Here is a 27,269-nt window from a genome sequence, read left to right as displayed (position 1 = left end):
ATCCAGCTTCTGGCTACTACCCCGACTTCACCTTCTGCTACATGTCCCCTTGCTCAATATGCTCTTCCTACAGTGGCTCCCTTTGCTATTCCTCCAACATGCTAGGCACTCCTGCTGCCTCAGGGCTTTTGCGCTGGCTATTCTCCCTGATTGAAAAGCACGTCTTCCAAATACTGCCTGGCTTGCTCTCTCACCGCCTTTACATCTTTGCTAAAATCATCTTCCATTATTGGAGAGCTTTCCCTGATCACTCTACATAAGGTTTCAGCCCACACTCTCAGGGCTACTGTTTTGCAAAACTCCAGGGAGTGGCATTCGCAACATAGTCCAAGTGAATTGTGACCCTTGGAGCTGTGCAGTGTACAGCTTGAAGAGCTACACACGGTAGCCCTGTCCATCACCCTGTCTCCTCTTGTTTTGCTTTTCTTCATAGTATTTGATGCTACTTGGAATCGTTTTTCAGTTAATCGTTTATTGTCTCCCTTATCTCTGCTGCAATGAAAGCGTCACCAGAGTAGTGATTTTGTCTGTTTTGTTGACTGCTGTGTCTCCAGAGATTAGAACAGCACCTGTCTTGTAATAAATACTTAGTAAATATTTACTAAGTAAATGTATGAATAACTTATGGCAGGTTACTTAGCATCTAGGCTTGTGCTATGCAATATCGTAGCTACTAGCAAAATGAGATTGAGCATTTAGTTAGTTAAAATATAGCTAGTGTGATGAAGGAACTAAATTTTTTAATTCTTATTTTAATGAATTTAAAATGGAAGCAGTGTAAAATGTTTTTTCCATTAAACTCAACGTCATTGTTTTTAATAGGATTACATTTCACTTTAGCAATTGCATTATGTAAGATATTTAAATTAAATTCTTTTTACTTATTCAATGTGGATACTAGAAAATATTAAATTACACATGTGGCTTGCACTATACTTTATTGAACAGCACTGTTTTAGTTTCTTTATCTGTAAAAGGACAATACCTACCTCACAGGGGTGTTGTGAAGTTTGAATGAGGCAACACAGGTAAAACACCTGGCCTAGTGCCTGGTACATAATAACTGCTCATTAATGCTAGCCATTATTGTATCATTGTCTTTATTATTAACATTATTATTATTATTGAATGTGGAGCATATACGTACATATAATAGGGACCAAATCTTATCTGTGAGGTGAGGAAAGGTTTCATTTTGAAATGGGTTTGAGCTCAGTTCTAAAGGAGAATTATGGCTAGGTTAAGCAAACCTTAAGAGTGAAAGTTGGCAGGAGATGCACTGGCCAAAGCATTCCCAAAACAAAGGACAAAGCCACAACTCAAATCTGAGTTTTTCTAACCCCAAAACCTGTGCTCTGAACCATCGTATGATATTGCCTCTTTTTTTTTTTTTTTGATAGTAACAACATGTTTATTGTATCATCCAGCCGAGAATACAAGATACACAAAACACGTCTTAATTTAGGAGAATATGAAAACATCAGGCAATTCCTAGAGTACTACTACAAACACAGCCTTCACCTACAGTAAAAATCTAGCCATTCAGTCATTTTGGTCATCATCCCAGTCTTTCTTCCCACTTGGAGGCTTGGGCCCACCGGCTGGTTTTGCCATGATGATCTGATCCACTCTAAGTACAGTGACAGCAGCATTAGTAGCCAGTTTGATAGCCCAGTATTTTCCCAGGTAAGTATCTAGAACACCAGCTTCCAACATGTCCTTTACAGCAGGAACTTCAGCCTCAATATCTAATCCAACATTTTTATTTCCTTCTTGATGTACTGCATAAAGTTTAGAGATTACTTCATTGGCCTTAACTCCAGAGTTTTCCGCCAGTGCCCGAGGAATAGCTTCAAATGCCTCAGCAAACTTCTTAATGGCATACTGTTCAAGTCCAGGACATGTCTCTCCATACGATGTGATCTGTTTGGCTAACTCAATTTCTGTTGCTCCACCTCCGGGTACAAGACGTTTATCCCTTGTGAGAACTTTGAAAGTATTAACACCATCATCTACTGCCCTCTCTATATCATCCATCAGATTGTCTGTAGAGCCTCGAAGCACTATGGTAGAAATGGCACCATCTTCCTTTTCATGCTTAAAAACCACCACCTGCGTATCTCCAACCTCTGAGAGGTAAACACTGTCACAATGTCCCATTTCTTCAAGGACAGGAGGAGTCAATCTAGGAAGAGCTGTAGCACCAACTGTTTTACATAATCTTCTGAGATCCCATTTTGAGTTCAGCCTCACCAACATGATATTGTATTTGTTTGCATAATGAAGAGCCATGTCTGCCACTTTGCCACCTGTTACGACGACATTTGCACCACTACCAGCAATAGCTCTGACTTGCGTATCCATGAGGTTTTCTTCTCCCTTACTAAAATTCATCAATTCTTCAGCAGTCTATCAATACCGTGCCCTTAGTTTCTGTTATCATTCCATCAAAAGGACAAGAGTACACTGCTATTTTTGCATCTTTGACAGATGTTACATCACCTTCAGTTTCCTTCTTAAAAACCATGCCATGCAATACTGAAGAGGAATGGACACCAGAGCCCAGAATCTTACAAACTCTGATGTTATCAACATTGAAGTGGCCAGAGTCAGGAAAAATAGATACACATGCCTGAGCAATAAGTTTGGCCAGAAATGCTTCATCACCATATTGTTTACTCATTATGGAGGTATGAAGTAGAGATGACACTTCGTCAACATCCCGAAGATTTTTTGCAGAACAACATACCAAGTCAGGAAGAATCTCATGGGCTTTTTTGCAGGCTATTTCATAACCTTCTATGACCTCTGAAACTGACAGGCCGAGTCTCAGAAGCTCTTCAGCTAATTCTAGAAGAGCTCCAGCAAAAACCAGAACAAAGTTTGTGCCATCTCCAACCTCTTGCTCTTGCATGTGAGAGGCCATTACAATCATTTTTGCAGCAGGATGCTGTACTTCTAGCTCTCTTAAAACAGTTGCTGCATCATTTGTCACAAACAACTTCTCCAGGTGGTTGATAATCATTTTGTTCATTCCATTTGGTCCATATGCTGTACGAGTTGTCTGGGCAAGCTCCTTGCAAGCCTGTATGTTCCTGTACACAGCCTCTTCTAACCCTGAAAAACGCTTCGCTCCCTCCTTGAGCATCTGGGCAAAGCCCGGGGCCTCGGGGACGTGGAGAGCCATGGTCACTACGCAGGGAGCAGCTCACGCGCCCGCTCAGACTACCCCGGAGGAAGCTGATATTGCCTCTTAATAAACTTGTATCAATTGAAATGAAATGTTAAGACTTACAAGGAGAATCTCCAGATCCTAAAATGGGCCCATTTAATCTTGAGATAAGCAACTTTGAAATTTTATTTGATTTACTACTTTTCAAACTCCACGCCTGAAGATCCCTAGGGCATTCTTTGGACTTAATACTTAGTGCATGAGAACTCTACATGATAATTTTAAATTTTCTTGCCTTATTTTATTATAATCCTAAACATTGGTGTATGTATATTATAAATCATATGTACAGACACTTTATAAATGGGCTATGAGATTTCCATGCCAGCTTCTGTGATTGCGTTTATGATTACCCTGGTTCCTGTGATCACCAGTGTGATGGCAGTGCCGAACCTTTAATTCAATGCTCCTCAAACCCAGGGATCAAGGACCATAGGGAAAAATCAAAGGTCCACAAGATTTTATTTTATATCTTTACATTTAAAAGAGTCAATGCAGAAGACTTGACCTATCCAACCCCATCTCAGTAGAATTAGTACTAAGAGAAGAAGAGGAAAGAGAAAGAAGTATTTTTTTTTTTTTTTTGCGGTACGCGGGCCTCTCACTGTTGTGGCCTCTCCCGTTGTGGAGCACAGGCTCTGGACGCGCAGGCTCAGTGGCCATGGCTCACGGGCCCAGCCGCTTCGCGGCATGTGGGATCTTCCCGGACCGGGACACGAACCCGTGTCCCCTGCATCGGCAGGTGGTCTCTCAACCACTGCGCCACCAGGGAAGCCCAGAAAGAAGTATTTTTGATTGGCAGTCCAATTCAATTTTAGTCAAATGCTTTAGATTACTCTAGAAAACCCATACCATATTCTGTAAACTGATATATACCTAAGTATTATTATGATTTTCCCTCATTACTATTCATATATATGTGTGTGTGTATACACACACACACACACACACACACACACACACACACATATATATATATATACACCAAGCTGTCATAAACATACTTTACATGATAACTTGCCATAATATTTGGAAAGTATTCGTTACCGGACTTTGGGCATCATCAAATCATCTGGATCCCCCCTGATAAAAAGTGTTCTTAAGTCACTGCTGTACCTGGAGGGACCATTCTAATTGGCCTCGCAATGTACCCGACGGTTAAATTAATTTATGTGAGTCTCACAGCTGGGCAGCTGCCCAGCACTATATACTAGCAGCTGTTTGACACAATAAACCAAGAATAAGATTTTCTTGCAGCAAAAATAAATTTTTAACAATGTCGTGCATTTCCACAGAGGCAAAACACAAGATATGATTTCTGTATGAGATGATTGTGATAGAAGCCTCCTCGGAGGAAGGGTGTCATTTTCTAAGTCAAGGTTCTGTCCTGCCACATTATTTAAGCACAACATGACATGGAAATATATTTAATAGGATTTGGCTACAGGCAAAAAGTCTGAAAAAAAAAAGTACAGGGTTTCTAAGAATGTGCTGTTGAGTTATGCATGGAATTCAGAATTTACTAGAATCGAAATCCTTAAGACACTCTTTGGCTCATAACAAAACAAAACAAGACAAAACAAAAATGCCTCTCAAGTGTAGCTATACTGGTATTCTCATTATAATAGCCGTCATATTCCCCAGAACCACCGAGAAGATCAAAAATGCATCTTTATATTTATTTCACAATTCAGCTCCACTGAGACTATTTTTATTCAGCACATACTAAATAACTGGCACTTCACCAGACTCTTCGCAACTTCCTATTTATTAGTAATAACAGATAGCTGTAGCACTTGCTTGGGTGCATTAAGTTTCTATAATTTTGCACCAATATTGCAAGGTACGTAATTATGTTCTTGCCATCTTTGATCCAAGTGTTTGGAGCACAATGTGGTAGTGATTCACCTTGCACCATTCAGAGAAGAGCAACCTGTAGGGACAGAGGAGCAACAAGACAGGAAAAGCCTGGATCCCTGCAACACATTGTGGAGCTGAGCCATCATTCCAGCTCTGACCAATTACCCCAGGGCTATAACGTGAGGAGGAGAAACATCCTCTACTTTGTTTAAGCCACTGTTATTTTGGTATCTCTTTTGCATATGGGTCAACAATCTATAATCCAGCTAATGTAGATCATGCACAAAATTGCAATCTAGGACACTTAGAAAAGAGGGAAATTCTTATTTTCAGGCAAAGAAAATAGATACCAGTAGAATTGTTGGGTAACTGCTGGGAAGGAAAAGAAAAAGTGGAAAAACACAAAATTCCCATTGTTTAATTGACAATTATCATATGATCTAAAAGAGAGTAAAAAGTATATCCCAAAAGCCAAAGAATGCAGGAAAGAACAGAGCTAGGTAATGAATCCTGAATCTGTTACATAATGCAAAAGTTAGGCTGGACAAAAAAGAATGTTTTCAGGGAGAAAGACAATTCTAGACACATGGTAGGCACAAAGCAAATATTTATAAATTTAATGAACATATTGGCCTTTTAATCAAAATATTATGAGCTTAACATTAATCATTTAGACCAGTGGCCAGCAAAATTTTTCTTTAAGGGTCAAATAAGAACAACAATGACAATAATAATAAACATTTTATGCTTCATGATCAAGGGGCAAAATCAAGCATATTATGTAGTTGTTTGTATAACCACTTGAAATGTAACCATTTAAAACATTTCTTAGCTTGAGTCTCAGACCAGATTTGGTCTGCAGGCTGTTTGTCTACCCCTAATTTAGACCAAGGGGGCAATAGAGGACAGTTGTCCCTCAGTACCCATGAGGGATTGGTTCCAAGAACGTCTAGTCTCCCTTTCCCCTCAGATACCAAAATTCGAGGATGCTCAAGTCCCTTATATAAAATGGCATAGTATTTGCATATAATCTATGCACATCCTCCCTTCTACTTTAAATCATCCCTAAATTACTTGTAATACCTAATACGATGTATATGCTATGTAAATAATTGCTGGCATGTGGAAAATTCAAGTCTTGCTTTTCGGAGCTTTCCAGAATTTTTAAAAAAAATTTTTTTGGTCCACCATTAGTTGAATCTGAGGATGCGAAACCCATGGATACAGAGGGCCAACTGTACTAAGCTGACTCAGTGAAAGATCTGCAGTCTAGGGCTTCCCTGGTGGCGCAGTGGTTAAGAATCCATCTGCCTGCCAATGCAGGGGACACCGGTTCGAGCCCTGGTCCGGGAAGGTCCCACACGCCACGGAGCAACTAAGCCCGTGCGACACAACTACTGAGCCTGCATTCTAGAGCCCGTGCGCCACAGCCACTGAAGCCCACGCACCTAGAGCCCATGCTTGGCAACAAGAGAAGCCACCGCAATGAGGAGCCCACGCACCGCAGTGAAGAGTAGCCCCCCGCTCGGCGCAACTAGAGAAAGCATGAGCGCAGCAACAAAGACCCAACACAACCAAAAATAATAAATAAATAAAAATAAATTTATAAAAAAATACTATACTAATATCAATAAAAATAATAACATATTAAAAAAGATCTGAAGTCTAAAAAATTAAAAATAAATGTGCAGTAAATCAACCTTTGATGGGTCCCTATTTATTGGAAGCCCAAATTTTCTCATGTGACTCTTCACAAGGTGGCCCCAGGTTGCCTTCTTGGTCTCACCCATAGATCAATCAGACTGCTCATTATTTTCAAATCACATACACCTTTGCTCACGCTCCTTCCTTTGCCCTTTCCTGCCTTGCTTGCCTAGATAATTCCCTTGTACATTAAATCCGGTTGACAATATTACCTCTTCTGTATAACTGTCTCTAGACCTTACCCCTACCTCATGCTCTAAGTCAGTATCACTCCTGTGCTCTGATACTACTTCATTCATGCCTCTACTATATACTTTTCATGTGTACAAAATATGATGATTTATATTTCTCTCTCTCCCAGATTATAAGCAGGGACTCGGTTTTACTTTGGCACCATGGGCAGTGTGCACCTCACAGAAGTATTCATTAAAAACAGTACTGTTTATTGAGTCTCTTTTGTGTCCAGTACTGTGCTAAGCTCTTAGAAACGTTATCTTATTTAATTCCCACAACATCCATTTGAGATAAGCTTTAACTTCCTCATTTTACAGATAAGAAGCCCAGAAAAGTTAAATAAATTTCTCATGGCCTCAAAACCAGTAAAATGACAAAGCTTGAACAAACCCAGTTCTGATGGACCCCAAAGTCCATGATCTTGACCCGTTATGTTGATGCATTGATTGCTGAACAAGCAAATGAAATATGTAACTTAAATTAGGCTAATGTCATTTCCTGCTGAAGCATTTCTAGGATCTGTTTTAATTTTTTTTTTTAATGAGAATGTTTCCTAGTTAATATTATATGTATTCAGAGGCAACAGAACCTAAGAGATCAACTGGTCCAGCTCCCTTCTTTTTCAGATAATTAAACAGTAGCTATGAGAAAGCACTTTTTTTTTAAACATCTTTATTGGAGTATAATTGCTTTACAATGGTGTGTTAGTTTCTGCTTTATCACAAAGTGAATCAGTTATACATATACATATATCCCCATATCTCTTCCCTCGGGCGTCTCCCTCCCTCCCACCCTCCCTATCCCACCCCTCTAGGTGGTCACAAAGCACGGAGCTGATCTCCGTGCTATGCGGCTGCCTCCCACTAGCCATCTACTTTACATTTGGTAGGAGAAAGCACTTATTTTTAACACAGGATCACACAACTTAAACCCTGGCCTCCTGCTGTGTAGTCTCGAACTTTCTGGGTCATCCCTTGCCATCTCCAGCATGTTCACAAGGCTGTCACCTATAGTCAACCTTGTTCCACATCATTGAATTGGTAGACTCAATGTTAATTTTTAAAATAAATGTTGAAAATGAAGTCTTTACAATAAGTTAAAATTGTTCTTCCAATTGCACACAAATTAATAAAACAGACAAAATTGCCTTTGCCTTCAGTTTGGAATAATATCGGAGAGTGGGCTTGATGGTCCTCTCTAAGAGGACCCTTCTAACCCTCTGCCCCTAGGCTTACTCTTAACATCGGGCTTATCACAATGCATTGTCTGTGGTTGTTCATTTATCTGTCTCTCTCACTAGATTCTGAGCTCCCCAAGAACATGGACCACATTTATATCCCTATTACCTAGCTCAGTTTTTGTCACAGAGTTGATGAAGATCTGTGAAGATTTACTGACTTAGTGACTTGAGGTTGGACCTAGGAGATATGGCGGAGGGAGACCAGTAGGGTGGCTCTTCTGGGCTATGGGTGTTATTTGGAAATTATGGAAGTCATCATCATTGCATATTTCCCTGTTCCACAAAGTCTTTTCCTTAAAAAGTTGTTAGAAAATTCCTGTGAGTGAAACTTTGGCACTTTTTCCCCCTAAGCCTGAAGGTATTAGGAGAATCCAGGTGGTCAGATTCAGTGTTATCAGTGTTTCTCAGGGAACATTGTGAACGGATGAATGTAGACGGATTATACAGTAAACATTTAGATTCTGATTATTTCATATTGACATTTCAGAGCAGTAAATATTTTTATGCTGGATTCAGCCTATACCATGAAAATAACTCCCTCAATGGCAGAGTCTACACATATAATTGTATAATTTAATACTTTCATTTAAAACAGTTCTTTTAAAAATCTTTTAGATTTTAAAAGAGTAATTTCTTATCTGAGAAGACTCAACCTTAGACTCTCTGGGCCAGAGACTAATTAGTCTTTCACTAGGGAAATGGAAGGTTCATTTTTCTGAAATTGACTATTTTGATTTGGGTATTTTCCATTCTCTAGTGCCAATCAAACACACATGGAAGCAGTCAAAAAGAGTTAAAATAGAAACCTCCATGGAGGGACATCAAGTGGATAGCTTTTGCTTTTGCTGAAAAAAGGGTGGTTTCAGACATTTACTACCACGAACAGGAACAACCCTAAAGGGTTGTTGAGGAAATGCATGTTGAGTAATAAGCGGACAGGTTTTGGAAGAGAACCAGCTCAGAAGATTATTAAAGTTATGGGCATGCTGGGCATGGGGGATGTTTTAAGCCATCTGGTCTCATAAACTCATAAGTAATTGTATCGCAAGTATTCATGAGCATTTTACAGAAGGCAATTGAAGAACTCTTTTGCATTACGAGTCTAGCACATCTCCTAATTTCCAGCACTTGTAAAAGACCCAAGAAGAGAAAATGTGAGCTATGATGTCCATTTCATTAGTGAGCAAACTGACAGTCAGAGAGGCTGGATGACTGACCCAAATGACACAACTAATAAGAGTTCATGAAAAACGCTTTCCCTTATACTACTCTCAGAGGTGAGATGACCTAATTGGGAAGTAGGTGAAGAGTAAGTAGGCATGCTCTGTTCATCTCCACTTTTCCTCTTCCTTCTTTGGGAGCCAGTAGTCTTGTACAAGACATGGGTTCTCCTCTGTTCCACCATGCCATCAGTCTCACCTGATCCAGGAGTCAGCCTAATTCTGGGATTCCACCAAAGGGACCACTTAGCTAATAGAATAAAGCCACATCCTATGACATGTCCTGCATCATTAATAGAGATGATATTCTGGCCTCCATCTTTATTCTTTTACTTTATTGTTTAACATGCTCAGTACACAGCAGGGAAGAGGGATGCTATTAATTGTGCCCATGGAGACTCCAAAAGTAACTTACAGAGAGTCAGGGTTCGAATTCTTCAAAGCTCACTCTTTAATAATTTCTCTAAAATCACCACTCTGGTGACAGCAACAGTAATAATCACCAAATAATCTATAGGCTCCCCTACATTTTCCTGCCTTTCCTATAATTAGTTTGGGGCCCTGTTACAAGTTCTGATTCATTAGCCTATAAGCAAAAATGATATGTGTCATTTGGGGGTAGCAACAGTCCACTGCACCATATGCTGAGATGGTGGCATCACCATCTCCCTATAAGAGGTAAAGAGCCCAGAGATCCTGGTTCCCTGAGTGACCACATGGAGCAGTCTGTGTTCTCTAGTCATATGGGGCTTCATATGAGTAAGAAAAACAAACTTTTCATATGTCAATACCCCCATCCAGAGATTTGGGAGTTATTTTGTTTCAACGGCATGGCATAGTTATACCTTACAAGGAACTGACTAAGGAAATAAGGGCCAATGTAGGTTCTGGATATGGACAAGCTGGTCACAAGGCTAACACAGAAATAGCACAGCAAATAAGGAAGCTTGGCAGAGTCATGATAAAACAACAGTGTCAGCCTAATCATCGTTCCTTAATAAGGGTGTTCCTACTACCTTAGCTATTACCATGTATCTGTCTTACTCATGAATTAAAGTCTAACCTCTTTGAGGACAAGGATGATATCATAGCCATCTCCATGCCCTCTGTACCCAGCACAGTTCCTGGGCATGTCAAATTGTCAGTATATGGATGTGGAACAGAAGCGACATGAAGCATTGGTAATTAATACCAGAGCTGCAGTGGAGTTATTATGTCTTTGTATTATTTGTAATTATCATTAGCATAAATTATACGTCTATTCAGCATAAATATATACATATATTTATGTTTAAGTTAACTATTTAGTAAACTGAATATAGTTCATTATATAATAATCAGGCTTTTATTTTAAACAGGCATTTGTGTTCCAGAGGTCACGCCCATCGATGCAATTGATTCAGATTGCCCAAGTGAAGGAGAGAAGTAAAAGCTTTGTGTTTTGAAAATTATTACCAAAAATATCTAAAGACTCAAGAAGAGATAGAAGAAATTTGAAGCTGGAAGGGACAAACAGCCAAGCCAGTAGCAGAGCAGCACCTAGAGGTGGAGAACACCGCTTTAGAAAATAATAATTCTGTGCATCTGTAAGGACCAAGGGCTAAGGATTGGAGCCAAGGTTACCACTGAGGGTGGAACAGAGCATTTAAGGAGTGGAGTAGAGCTTTGCTGGAAGACAAGCCAGCAAACATAGCAATGTAAGCCAAGGAGACACTGCCATAGATGGAGAGGCAGTGTGCATAGATGAAGGAGAAGCAGATCTGTTCCCACGCTGACCACCACCCAGGAGAGTAATGCTGTATTTCATGCCAACCCAGAGGAAGGAGATTCTAGCTGGCTTTAATTCAAACTGAACAAATAAAAAAGATATGATAGCTCTTATATGCCGAGGTTATGGAGCAATTCGTTCCTGTTACATTCTTAAAGCAGTGTCTTAGGTTCAGGGATGGATTACAAAAGAATATTTGGCAAGGTCCTTGCCCTCAAGAATTCAACTAGTTATCTGGGAAAAGAAAAGGTAAAAGGTAACTACTGGCACAGGAATCCTTTGACCCAAGGAAAAAACCCAGCAACCTCAGCTTGGTAGCCTTGCCTGTTAATGACATGCCTCCAAACTACATCTCTTGTATTTTCTACCATGAACATTTCTCTTGCCAACTCCAAGTTCTGGTGAAAACTGGTGATGTTTTCACTAATTTCAAAACATGCTATGTCTTTTAAAAGACTTGAATTGCTGTTTCCTCTCCTTGGAATACCTTCGTTTGCCTAAGACATTCCTATTCAGCCTACAAGATCTAGTTTTGATTTCTCTTCCCTGATGCTCTTTTGGTTCTCTCAAGAAAAATAAACAGATACATAGATAGATACATAGATAGCTCTTATATCTATACATTATCTATTTATCTACCTACTGACCTACCTAGAGAGGGGATATTAATATTATTGAGCTCATATTATGTGCTTGCTGTTATGGCCTGAATTGTGTCCTTCCAAATTCATGTGTCGAAGCCCTGGCTCCCTGTGACTGTGATTTGGAGACCGGTACTACAAGGAGATAGTTAAGGTTAAATGAGGTCATAAGGGTGGGGCCCTGGTAGGACTGGATTAGTGATCTTAGAAGAAGAAACACCAGAGAGCTTGTTCTTATTCTGTGAGGACACAGCAAAGGTGAAAACACAGTGAAGGTGGCCATCTGCAAGCCAGGAAGAGGGCTCTTACCAGAATTCAACTATGCAGGCACCCTGATATTGTACTTCCCAATTCCAGAACTGTGAGAAAAAAATGTCTGCAGTATTTTGTTACAACAGCCTGAGCTGACTAGGACAGTCAGTGTTTTCTTTCTTACGTTGTGCCTTCAATGACTCTAACCACCAGAGTAGTGGGTATCATTCCCCCTCTTTCACGAAATGGAGACCAGAGCTCTGAGGGTGAGATTATGTCCCTGTAGGCAAATAGTGGAGTTGAGATTTGAACCCTAGAAGGCCTGTGCTCTTTCTCCTCCATATCCCTGCATCCCAGGCCTTCCTCTGGACTGTCAGGCAGTACCTAGTACACCCCTGGGTGATAGCAGTCTTCACACCACATGACAAGAATCTATTTTCCATGTTAAAGAGTGTGATAAAATTACTCGTAAATGGTAGAATTATTTACCCCAGAGAATCTGAACAACCAAATTGATAGATCATCATAATTAATAAGAGGTATTCACATCAACTGTTACAGAAGTCCAGAGACATGGAGAAATCCTTTGGGCTGGGTAGGGTATACTTTCAGCCAAAAAAAGAAATGTGTTTTAAATGCTCATTCTTTGCCAGGTACTGTTATTCACTGGAAGAGGAAAAGAGATTGCACTGGACCTCCCCTCGTGCTTGAGTAGAAGTAAACATTAAATACTAATTTTCTGTTCTCATGTGTCATTTGATTGGGGTCTGGTCAGCCTGGGCTACACACTGGAATCATTTAGGAAACTCAAGAAAACATTGATGTCTGGGTCCCACTTTCAGAGGTCTTTATTTCATTGGTCTAGGATCTGGCCTGGCTATCAAGAAGCTTTAAAAGCTCCCCAAATGATTCTGATATGCAGCCAAGGTTGAAAATCAGTGTACTAGCAACACAGAAGGAGGAGGGGGATTCCAGGTTTAATAGAGAGAAGGAGAGAGACAGAGGGAGGAGGGAGAGAGAAAGAGGGAGGGGGGTGAGAGCGAAACAGAGGCACATAGAAGCAACCTTCACTCCCATTCCCCATTTAGCGGCATTTAACAAGTGCCCATATTGTAAGAAACACGGCAGAGGACCTATTAATACAATTCAGAGAGCATGCATTAAGAACTAAAACAAACAACACAAAAATCAAACACCATTGTTTATTTAGTGAATGTCTTTCAAGGGGCTGTAAGTACTAGAAAGACATTATCTTAATAAGCTCCCATCATCTCTGCCAGGTAGGGGGCAGGTTAGGCTTTTATTAAATGATGCCATATTGAAGTACATTCTTTGCTTAAATCAGAAACTAATGTATAATTATATAAACTATGGGGACCAGTTATACACTTAACATCGTAAGGATTCTAACTCAACTTAGCAGAGGAATGCTGCCAGATATGGAGTCTCAGGGGATAGGCTGGGAAAAGAGACCTGTAGAGAGGCTGAAGGAATAAAGAAGCAATAAAGTAGTAATGGCATTATTATCACTATCACTATTATTCAGCCTTACAGTGCCAGGCATCCTGCTCAGTGTTTCCCATGTATCATCTCAAGTGTGCATTCTATTTGAAATGGTATTCCCATTTTATAGAAGAAGAACATGGTACAGAGAGAAGTCAAACAACTTGCTCAAAGGCAAACAGCTCCCAAGTGGCCAAGTTAGGTTTTGAATCTAGGTCTGATGTGAATGAGACTCAAGAGCCCATTCTCTTAATCTTAGGCATCCTTTTAAGGGAGGATGAGGTAGGGAGACAAGTCAGTGAGGATGAAGTAAAGAAATTAAAATTTCCCTCCAACTCTTGAAATCAGAACAGGTTCTGTAGGTGAGGTGGTCGATGGGATGGTTTAAAGAACGAGCAGGTAGCCAATAGCTAAAAGCATCTAGACTGTAGATCTCAGAACAAAGGCCTCAGAATGAAGACCTCAGAACGAAGGGATTGTAGGTGGAAAGGCAGAGGACCCCTTCATCATGTTCAGCCATCCCAAGAGCACTGTTGACAAGTCTTCACACCATGGGATGGGATGAGGGAGATAGAGTGGTTACCATGCACTAACCACTGAATTAAAGTTTGTGTTTTGACTATATAAACTTCTTCATCTAATATTATGCTAAGAACACTTGTGAGCCATGTGTTGGGTTCAACACCCACACACACCTGTTTGGTATTCCAGGATACCATATATATTACCATATATACAAAACAAAGTGAGAGAGTCAGACAATTTTCAGTTGAAGCCCTTGGGAATAGCAATAGGAATCAGAGTTCCTGGTGTAAACCCAGCATCAGCCCATTCCTTCACTTTTCAAGTTTAAGGTACTATTTATTGTGCACTTCCCACGGGCCAGGCATTGTGCTAAGTGCTTGAAATACATCATCTCATTTAGATACCACAAGAACCCCAGGAGATGGTACTGTTACTAGCTTTGATTTCCTGATGAAGAAACTGAAGCTTCAAGAGTTAAATGAGCTCATTTGAGATCACACAGCTAGTAAATAGTTGAACGGGGATTAGAACCCAGCTCTTCTTGACTCCAAGGTCTATGCCCTTAGCCAGTATAATGGAAATGGCAATATGGTAAATGCTACCTCTCCATGGGCATTATAGCCTATGGGCTTTCATTTTCTGCAAGTTTAGTATAAGAAAATAGAATCTGGTGACAGCTACAAAAGCAAACGTTAGCTTTATAGTTAGATTAAGAGATAAGATAGGAAAGAGAAGAATTCCAAGGTACTCAGCAATGGCTAGTTCCCATCCGGGGTACTATGCTTTAGCTCTAAGCCTACATTTTTAGAGAGATGGTGTATTAGTTTCCTACAGCTGCTGTAACAAATGACCACACATTTACTGGCCTAAAACAATACAAATTAATTATCTCATAGTTCTGCAGTCAGAAGTCTGACACAGGTCTCAGGGTGTTAACATCACAGTATCAGGAGGACCTCATACCTTTCTGAAGTCTCTGGGAAAGAATCAGTTCCTTGCCTTTTCATTGTCTAGAGACCACCCACACTTGTTGGCTATGTATGTTCTCCTTCCCCCATCTTCAAAGTATTTAGCAACAATGGTTGAATCCTCACAGCACATCATTCCCTCACTCCAGGGACCTGCTTCTGACATCGTATCTCTTTCTCTGACTCATCTTATGCCCCCTTATTTCACTTTTAAGGGCTCTTGTGATTACATTGGGCTGAGAATTATCTCCTTATTTTAAGGTCAGCTTATTAGCAATCTTAACTCTATCTTGAACCTACATTCCCCCTTACCATATAAGGTGAATATATACAGGTTCCAGGGTTTAGGACATGGACAACTTTGGGCAGGGGGACTATTATTCTGCCTGCCACAAATGTTGACAAAGTAGATCACAGGTCAGAATGATGTCTAGGGAAGCAAGAAGATGGCTGAAAACAATGCCGTAGTACAGAAAGGATTATAATGAAAAGTGACAGTCCTTTGTCTACTTCCTAGCCATAGTCTCACTTTCCAGAAGTAACTATTTTCAACCTGCTTTTCTTTTTCTTGGGAGGGGGCATTTCTGCAAGTTACCTCTATATTCCTAAATTGAATGCTTATCAAGCTCTTAATTGCTGTCTCTGTATTTGCATTAGTTTTCCAGGGTTGCCATAACAAAGTTCTATAAATTGGATGGCTTAAGACAACAGAAATTGATTGTCTCTCATTCTGGAGTTTAGAAGTCAAAAATCAAGATGGTGGCAGGACAATGTTCCCTCTGAAACTTTTATAAAAGAGACTCCTTCCTTGACTTCTGCTGCTTCTTGTGGTTTTTCAGGCAATCTTTAGTGTCCCTTGGCTTGCAGCTCTATAACCCCAATCTCTGACTTTGTCATCACACGGCATTCTCCCTGTGTGTCTTTGTGTCTTTAGATGGCTGTCTTCTTATAAGGACACTAGACATATTGGATTAAGGGACTACTCCACTCCAGTATGGCCTCATCTTAACTAATTACATATGCAACAACCCTACTTCCAAATAGGTCACATTCTAAGGTACTGGGAGATAGGACTTCAACACGGCTTGTTTTGAGGGAGGACACACTTCAATCCATTAACACTACTGTCTATGCGTTTCTGCAGCGACCAATGAAGACGTTAGGAAGAATATATGGAGAAACAGGGGCTCTTTATTTAAAATAATAACTAAAAGGAGAGGCAGCTGGTCCAAGATGCCAGGAGAAAAACATGGATTGGTACCACATTAAAAATATGGTAAAGAAATAAGAAGAGTATAAACCCAAAGCTATGCCAAATACAGAAAGGGAATCATGAGTAGATGAGAGATTTCAAAAAGTTTCTGAAAAACAGAGGGTAGAGACTGATTACTGATGAATGAAGAGAACCCACCTGCACTACTGAATTCCCAAGAGTTTTCATACTTGGAAAAGTAAGTGTGATGGAAGATGTGGGGTGAGATGTGAGGATGAAAACAGGGAGACTAACTAGAGGCCTGGAGATGGAGCAATAGCCCTATACCCCCGATGCACTAAGTAGCCAGCCGACAGGCATCTGACCAAGACCGGCCCCTGCTTGCTCATCTCAGCAACACCGGCCAGCCTACAAGCCCCACCTCCTCAGAGCCCTTATTTGGCTTCGTTAAGTCTCCTCCTGAAACAGGAGCAGACAACCAAAGATGCTCAGCTACCTGAGGAACACTGGCAACATGAAGGAAAAGACCGGCCCCTGCTTGCTCATCTCAGCAACACCGGCCAGCCTACAAGCCCCACCTCCTCAGAGCCCTTATTTGGCTTCGTTAAGTCTCCTCCTGAAACAGGAGCAGACAACCAAAGATGCTCAGCTACCTGAGGAACACTGGCAACATGAAGGAAAAGATCATGATAAAAAGCCACAAAAATATTCAGGAAACAAGAAAATTTTTAAAAACCTCACTAGTTTATTTTAAAACATTCATAAAGATATTGTAATCATTAAAAATGATGCATTTTTAAAGGTAAAAATAAGAACAAACTCTTGGAAATTAAAAATGTGATTGCCAATGAAAGAAAAAGAAAATGTGTAGTAGAGTAAGAATATAAGGACAAAGAAATAAGGTTAAGAACAAATGTTCTGGGCTTCCCTGGCGGCGCAGTGGTTGGGGGTCCGCCTGCCGATGCCAGGGACATGGGTTCGTGCCCTGGTCCGGGAAGATCCCACATGCCACAGAGCTGCTGGGCCCGTGAGCCATGGCCACTGAGCCTGCGCATCCAGAGCCTGTGCTCCGCAACGGGAGAGGCCACAACAGTGAGAGGCCTGTATACAGCAAAAAAAAAAAAAAGAACAAATGTACCGAGAGAAAATGAGTCCTAACTTAAGATTCTTTGTTAATTAAAAGTGAGGGTAGACTTAGAACTCAGGAAGGCAAGGACTCAGGAAGTTCACCTGCCTTTCTTAGGAAGCTATCTTGTAAAACAAGGTAGTAAACCAAGAAAGAGAATGCCGTGAGACCCCTATGACAGAATATCCTACCCAGGAAGGTCACAGGACAACAGCTGGAAGATTGGAAGCATCCAGATTGGCTCAGGAGCCCAGGGCTAAGGAATGAAGTCACCAGGTAAAATCAGGTGTAGGTAGAGGTGAAGGCAGTGATGGGATTTGAAGAATTAAATAGTATCATCTAGGGACTTCCCTGGTGGCACAGTGGTTAAGAATCCGCCTGCCAATGCAGGGGACACGGGTTCGAGCCCCGGTCCGGGAAGATCCCACATGCTGCGGAGCAACTAAGCCCGTGAGCCACAACTAATTAGCCTGCACTCTAGAGACCGCAACCCACAACTACTGAACCCGCGTGCTATAATTGCTGAAGCCCACACACCTAGAGCTTGTGCTCCGCAACATGAGAAGACGCACCGCAACGAAGAGCGGCCGCCACTCGTCGCAACTAGAGAAAGCCCGCGCGTAGCAACGAAGACCCAATGTAACCAATAAATAAATAAATTTACTATAAATAAATAAATAGTATCGTCTAGAAGATGGGAAATGCTGGTACCTAAGAAAGGCAACAGGTTGAGCATGAAAAAGGAGATTCCATTTAAACTTGATGTTAATGTCTTTCTCTTCTGAGTGATGCAAGAATTGAGACATAGGATCTAGGAGAAGGAGACCTAATCTGGACACGATAATTGGCTCTGCCGTGAACACTATTACATAGTGATAATAATTCAAGTTCCATGATTCATTTTTTAAATATATCTATTTATTTATTTTTGGCTATGATGGGTCTTTGTTGCTGCCCGCGGGCTTCCTCTAGTTGCGGCAAGTGGGGGCTACTCTTTGTTGTGGTGCGCGGGCTTTTCATCACAGTGGCTTCTCTTATTGTGGAGCACAGGCTCTAGGTTCATGGGCTTCAGTAGTTGTGGCACACGGGCTCAGTAGTTGTGGCACATGGGCTCAGTAGTTGTGGCTCGCAGGCTCTAGAGTGCAGGCTTAGTAGCTGTGGTGCACAGGCATAGCTGCTCCACAGCATGTGGAATCTTCCCAGACCAGGGCTTGAACCCGTGTCCTCTGCATTGACAGGTGGATTCCTAACCACTGCACCACCAGGGAAGTCCCCCATGATTCATTTTTAAGTTTAGGAATAAAGCTGCCAAGAATTCACTGAAGACTTAATCATGGTTGCAGGGTGGAAAGCAGATGCCATCCATTTGGGATGTAGTGGGGAAACATGGGTAGAAAGGTGAGGTCAGTAATGGCATCGTCTTACAAAATGAAGAGTAAAGAGAGACTGGATGTGGGTGGTGGGACAAGAAATGGATGTGAAGTGCGCTGGGAGGAGCAAAGGTGACCCAGAGAGGAACCGGAATGCCGACTGGGAGGAGTGGGTTTATGAAATGGACAAAATCCTCATCAGACACTGCAGGGGTCTCTGCAGACAGTAGAGAGACAACAATTAAGAACTTGATAAGCAGTTAATTTAGACACATAGTCTGCAGAAAGATGCTCTCCCCTGCCCCGCTCCCCCCCTCCCCCACCAAATGTGAAAATGAGCTGGCTCTGGAGAGTGGGACTACGGGAAGGATGTAGGCAAGGACTGTCACTTTTCCTTATAAGCCTTTCTGTCCTTAGGATTTTTTCCAATGCTGTGCATGTATTATTTTAGCAACATAAAAATACAATAAAATGTTTTTATTGCGGAAAATTTCAAGCATTTCTTTCTTAAATTTCTAAGTTTTTTAAAATTGAAGTATAGTTGATGTACAATATTACATGTTACATGTGTACAATATAGTGATGCACAGTTTTAAAAGGTTAAACTCCATTTACAGTTATTATAAAATTCTGGCTATATTCCTTGCATTGTACAATACATCCTTACAGCTTATTATATACATAATAGTTTGTACCTTTTAATCCCCTACCCCTATATTGCCCCTACCCACTGTTAACCACTAGTGTGTTCTCTATATCTGTGAGTCTGTTTCTTTTTTGTTATGTTCCCTAGTTCGTTGTATTTTTTAGATTCTACATATAAGTGATACCATACAGTATTTGTCTTTCTCTGTCTGACTTACTTCACTTAGCATCATACCCTCCAAGTCCATCCATGTTGTTGAAAATGGCAACATTTCATTCTTTTTTATGGCTGAGTAGTATTCCATTGTGTGTGTGTGTGTGTGTGTGTGTGTGTGTGTGTGTATACCAATATCTTCAAGCATTTCTATAAGTACGAGAAAAGAGTAGAACCCTTGTTATTCAGCTTCTCATTCTCATCAGTGGACGACTCAACTACCAGTCTTGTTTCATCAATATCGCTAACCATTTCCCCCCTCCATATTATTTTCAAGTAACACCTACATATTATATATACATCCCTAATTATTTCAGTATATACGTCTAAAATATAAAAGTTCTTTTTTAACTTAAACTTAACTTAAACTTAACTTAAACTATTAGCATACCTTAAAAAAAACTCCTTAATACTAACAAATATCTAGTAAACGCTCAAATTTCCATTATCCCCTAAATTTTAAAAAATAATTTTAATGTGTAAACCTTTTTTTTTTTGATTTCAAATAAATAAAAGACTTGCATTAAAAAAGGAGCCAATGGGCTTCCCTGGTGGCGCAGTGGTTGAGAGTCCGCCTGCCGATGCAGGGGACACGGGTTCGTGCCCCGGTCCGGGAAGATCCCACATGCCGTGGAGCGGCTGGGCCCGTGAGCCATGGCCACTGAGCCTGCGCGTCCGGAGCCTGTGCTCTGTGGCGGGAGAGGCCACAACGGTGAGAGGCCCGCGTACCGCAAAAAAAAAAAAAAAAAAAAAAGGAGCCAATTCAGTCTGTATAACTACAGAGAAATAGAGAAAAAGTTTCAGTGAAATATCAGAACTTCTCAATCAGGAGAACTGTTGGAATGAGCTGCCTTGGGAGGTCACAAATTCATGTCCTTCTAAACAGGCAAATGGAGCCTGGATGACCAGTTGTCTTAGGAGGGAGTTTTTTTCCTATGGTCCCTAATCATACCCCATTCTTTAACTCTAAAGACATTATGAATTCACAGAGAAACCTTACACCCAAAAGCTATTTGTCTATGAACACAATTTTAGACAGCGTACTCAGAAGTCTTTTTTTTCCTCTTCTCCTCCTTCTTCTTCCATTCATATATTTATCAGGTTTAACAGTTTTCCAAGCCTCTGCATTGCTTTCAGAAGCCTTAACTTCCCAAAAAACTGTAAATCATTTGAGGTTACAGATCTTACCTGTTGCATTGCTGAATCCCCCAAATTGAACACATAGTAGATGCTTGTTTTCAACTTGGTTTCCGGGGAAGAGATCTGAGACCTAGAAGTCTGAAGATGGGAGATTTACCAAGGGCTGCTCTCTGAAACCATATCTGTAGCAGATGTGGTAAGTAGGACTGGCAGAGGGACAAGGTAAACTGACGCACTGGAACAGAAGCCTCAGCTGATCTTACAGGGAGCTGTGGGGTTGGGATGATTCTTCGTAACTGTCCCAAATGTAGGCAAGGGTAGGGTCATGGTACTCCATCCCATCAACTAATCATTGAATACAAGCTGCCTCTTAAGGCAGAGGCTTACCCTCGGGCAAAACAACTCTTTTGTGCCAAGGGCAGTAGCTAGACAGGGACTCAGTGAGGAGCGACATCTGCCAACACTCCCAGCACCAGGGGAATATGAACACCCCAGCCCTAAAGGGGGGCTCTGGGCAGAGGATGCCTACAGTGCTCAACTGGTGTGTGGCAGCCAGAGCTACTGCCTGCCATGGTCCTCCAGGCCCCCGCACTTCAGCATGATCTTGGATCCTTCTTGGAAAATATGATCGATTCCTCTTACTTTCCTTAGATGTTTGTACATAATTCATGCCATTTGACTGGTATGCCTTGCCTTTCTTTTCAGCCTGGATTTTCCAGAATACAATTCCTGGTCTTGGTTCTTGAATTCTTTGGCTAACTTATCATTACGTCCTCTTCTCTTGAGACACTTTATAAAGTCTTGCAAATTCGGCAGGTATAGACAAATGGCAATAATAAAAGTCAAAGAAAGAAGTTCCTGCTCGTGTTTTGAAGCCCCCATCCCAAACCCTAACCCTAACCCTAACCCATCCCAAAGTCATCTTCTTTGTGAAATCTGACTGCAGAGCTAGTGGCTGCCAACTGTAGGGTTTACATACTACAGGCAATTTAGCTTGTAATGAGTCTGTCTTTCTCACTATGCTGCAAATTCAACTCATAGCTTGTTCATTTGCTTCCCCTGGGCCTAGCATGGTTCTTGGCACATAATAGATGTCCAATAAAAGCTCCATCGGATGAATGAATGAATGAGTTGAAATTTGGGATTTTTCTTATGGCACAAATTCAGTTATTTCTAGTGTTTTCCTGACATTTAATAATTGTTGCTAATGTGGTTCACAAGCAGAACTGGGATATAAACACCCAGATAATAAGCCTACCTTGTGTAGTTCACAAAATCAGCATAATAAGCTCATGTTTTAAACAAAAAAGGGTGGGGGGGGGGGAGGGGAGTACAATTGCAGCTAAAGCTCTAGCACAATCAATTTTAATTAACATTGCTCATTGTGAGAAATGATAAGGTATCAGTCATTGTAATTGCCAGTGTTGACAATTAGTTAAAGTCATTAACATCTCAAGACCTAAGATAATACATACTTACTGAATTTTAAAGATGTGGAGGAAAGGTAGGGAAGAGTTGGCAGGAAATTCCTTCAGTTTTGCACAGGCTCAGTAAACATACCCCGCGAACAATCACTTTCCAGTTTTCTTGGAGAGCTGAAGAGAGATACCTAAGATACCACTAGCCTGGCCTCCTTCCTTATTATCCACAGTGCTACAGGGAGATTCTTCTAAACACGCAAGTTTCAGTGTGTTACTCAAACACCGCCAGGATTCCCCCACTGCCCACAGGAAAGAGCCCAATCTCCTTTGCATTGAATTCAAAGCTCTTGACTTCCAGCTACATTTTTTCAATGCTCCTCCATTCTCTTTGTGTTCTTCTCTCACACTAACTTACATCCAGGCAGTTCCTCTAGATGTCTTTGCTTCTTTTTTTTTTTTTTTTTTTTTGCGGTACGCGGGCCTCTCACCGTTGTGGCCTCTCCCGTTGCGGAGTACAGGCTCCGGACGCACAGGCTCAGCGGCCATGGCTCACGGGCCCAGCCGCTCCGCGGCATGTGGGATCTTCCCGGACCGGGGCATGAACCCGTGTCCCCTGCATCGGCAGGGGGACTCTCAACCACTGCGCCACCAGGGAAGCCCGATGACTTTGCTTTTTAGTGCCTCTGACTTTACGTAGACAGGTGCCCTTGTTTTAAATCCTTTATACCCCTTTTTTGCTTGATAAATTTCTCCTCTCTTTAAGACCCAACTCAAATGACTTCTGTCCTCAGGAAAAACAACTTATTCCTTTGTGCTTCCTATGAAGTTTTTTTTGTGGGGACAGTCGATGTAGCACTTACCACGTGATATTATAATAACTTAGTAATTCATCTCTGTTTCCAACAAGCCTATGTCTGCTGGGAGTTCTTAATGTCTAGCCCAGTGCCTGGCAAATAGTAGACCTGCAACAACTGTCAATTGAGTGAGCAAATCAATGGGTAGATGGAGAGATAATTGAAAAATGAACGAGGTAATGAATGAATGAATGAATGAATGAATATGTCCATCAGCACATGGCTCCCTCAGCAGAGATGTCTGCATAGGTTGAGCAGGAGTCATATTTCTTTGGCATTTAGGGTTTCTCTTTCTCCTTACTAAATTCAGAAGGGAGTGAAGGGAATATGACTATCTTCAAAATTCTCATTTAGTGTCTATATTGGTTTATGATCTAAATTACACTCACTAAATATAACAACATCATCAACAAAGACTGACACTCGAGTCCTATATTCTCCACAGTAAGTTCTTTACTTGTAATAACTCATTAAGGTTTCACAGTTTTTTGAAATAAGGGTTATTATTATTATCCTTACTTTACAATTAAGCAATTCAGACAAACAGAAGTTTAGAAACTTGCCCTCAATCACCTAACTAGAAAGTGGCTCTTTCTCCAGGATCACCTTTACAGGCCCCAGTAAAAAGAAGACACACCACACAGAGCTGGTGAACACCCATTCTGTGAGTAACCTTGATGTGCCCACACTGGGCTGCCCATGCATGATCAAGAAGTCTTAGGGTGGAGCGTTGGGGTGATGAGGATGCAAAACAAAAGAGAGAGATGCTGTTTCACAGAAGTGATTCTAATTTTTTAAAAACTCAAAGAGAAGGACTCATCGTTAGAACTTAAAAGGAAACATTCTAGTGTAAAATTCAAAGATGGCATTTTAATAGTATTATTGTCCCTTCGCCACTGTTTTCCTGCTCTCCTCCCCTCCTGAATTTCTTCTACTTCCTTTTCTAACTTACTGGCAGCATCACCAGTCACTCAATTTCCTAGTTAATTTGACTTCTCTGTCTCCTTGCCTCTTAGGTGTACCTAGATTCACTTAGGTGAACCAGTCTTCACTGTGTCCCTCGGTCACTACCTGAGTTCAGATCTTCCTTATCTCTCAACTGGTTTCTCAACTCCAGTTTAATATCCTTAATGTACTCTTAGTTACCATGATGGTATTTCTTCAAATAAAATACTACTACTACTACTGCTACTACTATGAAAAATAACAACCTTGGCTACAATCATTTTATGTGTCCCATTCTCCCAGGACAGAGAACAAACTCATTCCTTTGGAGTATAAGTCTGTCCCCGATCTAACTACTACCTACCTCAATTTCCTTATCTCCAGCTACTCCACCATCCTTCTCATCTTTGGCTGTACATGCCATGGATATTTATAACACTATTCCTTTTCTCATACAAAGGTAAGTATCCTTTAATCTTTTAAAACATAATTCAAAAGGTATAGCTTCTCCAGGAAGCCATTTCCTGGAGGAAAGTCTACCCTGCCCCCAACTTGGAAAAATAATTCAAATTCTCATGCTTTCCTCTAATACTTTACATCTATCTCTATGTTAGCATGCATAGAATGGCTTAAGTTTCTCCATTACATGTCTTATTTAACAACAATCTGAGCTCCTTGAATACATGGACCATGTTTTAGTCATTTGTGTATGATCAGATTCAGGATCAAGGTTTAGCATATGGAAGATATTTAATAAAAAATTTTAATTAAATAAGTCAGATAATTCCTTATAAAATCTATATTTCTGGCTTCTCCTGAAAAATTGGGAGATCTGTCAAGATTAGACCTGATTTCCTATGCTACAGAAGAGATTCCCTAAGGGCCAAGCACTCTCTGGTTTGCTGCAGTCCCCACCAACCTCTCTTGCTTTCTCCTAGCTAGTTTCACCCATTTAGGTTACCTCCCTGGCTCTGAGGGCCTTCTGTTTTGGAATATACATTGCAGCATCAACTGGAGATGGGAGATAAATTCAGTTTTAGTTACGGTTTATTCCAACCTTGAGGTGCTATGATTCTGAGCACTGTTCTCAAGTAAAAAGTAATTTAGGTCAGCAAAGGAAACTGAACAACTCCAGTTTTGAGTTCCTTTCTAAAGCAGCAGGATTCAAGACATTATTACCTATTTGGTCTTTTGAAAAATTCAGTTAAAATACAAGTTTATGAGAATTCATTATGGTGATAATGCAGACTTTATTCCTGTGTTGATCAATATGCAATTTTGTATGTATCTGACAAAGGAAGCAGAATCTGAAAAGTAGGACAATTCTAATTGTCTCTAATTGCATTATGCAAATGCTTCCAATAGATCTATTAGTCTATTGAACTTACTATTTTAGCAGTTGGTGTGACTCTGAATCTTTGGAAAAGTCATTTTTCCTTCCTTCTTCCCTCCCTCCCTCCCTTCCTCTCTTCCCTTCCTTTCCTTTCCCTTACCCCCCCTTTTTTTTTAATGTGAAAATTATCTAGAATTTCTAGAGCCTAGATTAAGGACCTGGGAACTAGTCCTGATTTGTTCAAAGCCCTGATTTGAACAATGGAGGCTGGACTTGGTGATCTGGCTATAACACTTGTCTTCCCACTGAATTCCAGAGAAGAACTGACTGATCTGATTGGTTGGACCATTTTTTTCGTTCCTTATTATTCCACGTATACACCTTCTGAAGAGGTATGTATGCTCAGTACAAAAAAGTGACTTTCCCTCTATAGCCAAAGGTATAGATGATTTGGGAAAGGAAAATCTGAGCTCTTTAGTGTGATGTTATAGAAACTGTACTAAATTATGGGAGGAGAGTGGTCACAAGCAGCAGCCTATCATCTTTATATCACCCATAGTCATTTGCATAATGTTTTGCCCATAGTAATATTCAGTGAATCTATTGAATAAATGCCTGGTCTAAGAGCCAGGCAAACTTGTCTTCCATTCCAAGCAGTTAAGTGACTTGCCTTCTGGTCACATCTCAGATTATTTGATGGTAAAAATGTAAAAATAACTGCCTATATACTTCAAAATCGTATTAAATAATGTTAGAGAAGGATGCTGTGATCTACAATACATAGAAAAGTTGAGGTTTCACGGTTGCCTTCCAACATCCTCACAATTGGAGTCTCCCTTTTCCTATGTTCTTGTAACTTGTGGTTTAACTTTTTCATCTTTGCTTGGCATGGGAAATTTTTGTACACATATCTGTCTGCCCAAATAAGTTATGAACTCCTGGAAAGTAAAGGATACATTTGATTAAGTCCCGTGGTTCTATGTTTAACCTAGTGCTTTGCACATAGTGGAGGCTCAGTGGATATTTGATTAAATTATTTAAATCCATGCTCTAAAGAAGTAAATTACAATCAAGCAGAGAGAATAATCTTGCATTCATCTCTAACCAAGATAGTGTATATGTATGTATGTGTCTGTCTGTTTATCTATCTATCTATCTATTTCAGGGTGAGTTTTTGAGTTCTGGGATGATGAAGAGGCAATCACATAATAGATTATCTGGGAGAAAAAATGGTTGTAATTTATAAAATCAGATAATAGAAAACCAGAAAGCTATCCTATGCTCTCTCTCTACTTCACTGCCACAGTAAACATATTCCCATAAAGCTTCCCTCTCTCATAAAAACATGAAACAACTTTAGAATTGGTCATTTCTTGGAATTTCACTTGGAAATCACTTCTCTTGTTCATTTTGAATGTGCCTACTAGATCAAGCCTGCTGAGAGGGTATTAAAGTTTTCTGTATTCTTAGTATTTTTGTCTTACTGATTATATCATTCAGTTCCAGTCAAGAAAACAAATATCATTCTAGGTATTTTGCTCAGGGAATTGGTTACCTAAGTTATAGACGAGTACAATTATTTCTTTTTTTTTTTAATTGGAGTATAATTGCTTTACAATGGTGTGTTAGTTTCTGCTTCATAACAAAGTGAATCAGTTATACATATACTAGTACAACTATTTCTAAAGGAACAAGAAGAGGAGGTAACATTAGCAGAGCCCAGAAGCTGAGGCCATCTAGTGGGAGTTAGAATCGCAGAAGAAAATTCCAGTGGGAATGGGGACGAGAAAGAGAAGATTGTCTGGCTGGAGCTTTAGCCAAGGAGGAGACACCACACTAGAGTCATGTGGAGATATGCTGG

The 27,269-nt window shown here is 40.6% G+C and overlaps 1 pseudogene; it reads right to left on the bottom strand.

Annotated features, from left to right (window-relative positions):
• Positions 1-1,394: 1,394 nt before the first annotated feature.
• LOC111175867 (T-complex protein 1 subunit theta pseudogene) lies at positions 1,395-3,238 on the bottom strand (annotated as a pseudogene).
• Between the last annotated feature and the right edge of the window lie 24,031 nt (positions 3,239-27,269).

The sequence above is a fragment of the Delphinapterus leucas genome, chromosome 1 (genome assembly GCF_059928025.1).
Source record: "Delphinapterus leucas isolate spDelLeu-1000000601 "Yukka" chromosome 1, BTC_Dleu_Yukka2, whole genome shotgun sequence".
In the NCBI taxonomy this organism is placed as follows: domain Eukaryota; kingdom Metazoa; phylum Chordata; class Mammalia; order Artiodactyla; family Monodontidae; genus Delphinapterus; species Delphinapterus leucas.
Note: the sequence above shows the minus strand (reverse complement) of the source record. Positions and strands in the feature narration are given on the sequence as shown.